Source organism: Lissotriton vulgaris, chromosome 1_1, assembly GCF_964263255.1.
Source record: "Lissotriton vulgaris chromosome 1_1, aLisVul1.2, whole genome shotgun sequence".
Lineage (NCBI taxonomy): Eukaryota > Metazoa > Chordata > Amphibia > Caudata > Salamandridae > Lissotriton > Lissotriton vulgaris.
Genome location: NC_141685.1, coordinates 226,666,379 through 226,669,483, shown reverse-complemented (window position 1 = coordinate 226,669,483; position 3,105 = coordinate 226,666,379). Strand labels below are relative to the sequence as shown.

The 3,105-nt window shown below is 44.3% G+C and overlaps 1 non-coding gene across 1 annotated transcript; it reads left to right on the top strand.

Annotated features, from left to right (window-relative positions):
* Nucleotides 1-373: 373 nt before the first annotated feature.
* TRNAV-CAC (transfer RNA valine (anticodon CAC)) lies at nt 374-446 on the top strand. The gene has a single exon. It is a non-coding gene; the product is annotated as a tRNA-Val (tRNA).
* Nucleotides 447-3,105: the final 2,659 nt, after the last annotated feature.

Genomic DNA, 3,105 nt, shown 5'->3' with positions numbered 1-3,105 from the left:
TTCCTCTTTGTGTTCATTGCTTCAGAGCTACTGTTCTCAAAGACAGGGACCTCCTGGCAGACTGTCATTGACTGATGGCATGAAACAGCCCTCCCCGATGCCCCCACTTACAGCTCTCTCACAAACCACACATACATGTAACATATATATTTGTGGATTCCTGGGTGTACACTCTGTGCAATCTCTGCACTTTTAGGCCCACAGCAACTTCCAACAGCGGTGGGGATTAAAATCCCGACCGAAAAACATTGCCCATAAATGTATCTATAGAACAAATCAAGGTTGTCAGACTCGCATCACAAGGGCCTGGACCATGAACAGTCACTAGATTTCTTTTTACAAAGAAACAAGTGAAAATGCTGAGCTCATGTGAGTTTCCGTAGTGTAGTGGTTATCACATTCGCCTCACACGCGAAAGGTCCCCGGTTTGAAACCGGGCGGAAACACATTTTAAATGAAATCCTTGTCATTGTGACAATCAGAGATATATTTCTTATTAATACTATTTTATTACTGTAGCTAGTGTTTTAATCTAAGTGATCTATCATTGCAAAGTCCGCCGAACTGAGAGTTGTTATAAAGTCAGTGACCAGCCGGGACCACAATGCAGTACTTTTGCACTCAGTGTGTTACCTAAAGTTGGTTAGAATATGTAACGTTTGTTTGTGTTTACTGACTTCAAATATTAAAAGTGATGATGATAAAATGAATCATAGGGAATAAACACCAGGTCTCAAGAACACGCTTTTAAAGTAAACTATGGTCAGAATAGACATAACTGAAGAACCCCAGTTGTCGTGGGCAGGGGCACTTTTGTCACGAAAAGTGAACCAGAATTTCGGAAAAATGTAACTAAAGACCGTGACATTTCGGAAAGAGAACGAATATATGGAAATATTAAGCTTATAAAAAGGAGACAAGGTAGGAAAGAAACAGAGTACTCCTATAACTGAATTTAATTTAACTTAGAAATGTACCAAGTTTCAGTATATAAACAAATATATAGAACAGAAATCATTAAAAACACAGTAAGAAATGTTGTTTATTAGGTACAGCACTTTTTCAGATTTCAAACGTGTATGTTACGATTGTGTAATATTGACATTGTCTAGGGAAAAAAACTGTCAATACGAGTCGCAAAAATATTACTGTCAGAAGTGGGATTCGAATATATGATGATTCAACGAATTCCGTTGCAACGCATGTCTTTACCACGCATGCGTTACAACGGAATTTGTTTAGCACGCATAAACCTTTCACCGACTATTTGCGTGGTGACGTCATACGTCGTTAAAAAAAACGGCATTTTTTTTACCGATTTCTCTTAATCGACTCTGATGCCGACGTGACTAATGGTGAGTTGTTTTATTTGGGGGGGAGACCCCCCCAAGCCCCCTCTTTTTTTTTTTACTTTTACCACATACGCCTTTACTACAAACATCGTAGTAAAGGCATGCGTGGTAAAGGCATTAGTTGTAACCACGCATGCGTTGTACTGCATGCGTGGTTAAAGATTTCGTGGAAACGGCTTAGTTGTAAAAGCCGTTTCCCGTGGGATTCGAACTCACGCCTCCAGAGGAGACTGCGACCTGAACGCAGCGCCTTAGACCGCTCGGCCATCCTGACAACTCCACTAAATTTGTGTAGCTCACTTTCCAGCCCTAAAAAGACAGCTGCTCACAGAGTTTATTGTTGGTTCATGATTTCCTGTGCAGGGGGCCGGTGGGGTTCAGAGATGTTTTCAAAGATGACTCGGGACCCTGGATACCAAAAGCTTCGACACTGTCGGCTCGGCTCCTCACAGGACACAGCTCCATAATTCACCACCCCACACCCTCTGGATAGTGTGTGCAAAAGTAGTCTTTGGTTTCTGCGGGTAAAAAATATGTTTTCTTTGCAGCGTTACTGGAAATGTGTCACTGCAGCAGGAAATTGTAAAAGACACAAACATCCCTCAAATAAAGATTGTGCTTTATACTCAGCGGGTGCAGCTCAGTCTGGGCTCAGCGGGGCGGGGTTCACACAGTTAATCCCCACAACTGCTGCCAATGTTGCCGGCCTCCAGCCTCTGCCGTTTTCAATCCAATATGGAGAAAAAAGCTCTAAAGAGCCCTATAACTCGTGACTCTTCAGTCCTCGTGACTCGATCAAGCTCTGACGGGGGCTGAGCCCCCCCTTCACCCCTCCCCCCTTCACTCCGCGCCCCCCAGAGCTCAGGCATCGGCCTCCTCGGGGGATTCACAGCGAAGGAGACAAGATCCAGAGCCCCCCTCGGAGCCGAGCTCTGACCCCGCAGCTGAGGCTCAGCCGGGCTCGGGGTTTGTACCGCCCGGATCTGGCTGAGCAGCCTCAGGGCGCTGGAAGCATGAAGGCTCCGTCAGCCCCACACTTCCAGCATGCACCTGCCGCCCTATTGACTCGGGGCCGAGGTGTCTGTACTTTAATTTAATTGTGTGCGTTTTTATATAGCGCGGACTTTACCCGAAGGTGTCCGAGCGCTTCACAATAGGAACCGAACTGTAACATGAGGATAAAATTACAAGTGAACAAATTACAAAAGAAAACGTTAAGTTACATGAGGCAAAAGTGACAATTGTGAGCAAACAAAATACAAGAGCTAGAAAACAGTACATTACAGGAGGAAAAAGTGACGTGTGCAAGTTACAAAGGCGTACAAAGTACAAGTAGAGGTTTAATACTGCAATAAATGGCAGACACTCGAAGACAAGAACAAACGTTAGGTTGGAAATGGTGGCACTTGTGCAAGTATCGAAAGCAAACCAAATGTTAGAGGTAGCAAACAGTGTGTTACAAGAGAAAAGTGGTGTGCATGTTTCAAAAGAATACCAGACACAGGTAGAAAGATAATACTGCAATAAATGGCAGAACTGTGCATGGCCCAAGCCACCGTGGAAAGTTATCCTGTTCATTAAAAGTTAGAATGAAATTCTTTTTGTCTGTGGGAATGGGCTGAGTAAGTGCTCTGCTGCAGCAGGAGAGGAGAAAGCAGACAAAGATCACAAGGAAGACTGGAATTAAAGGAGCTGTGACCAGATTGTGCTGATGTAGAATCTGTTCACAGGGTCCCACGGGCTAAATATGTGG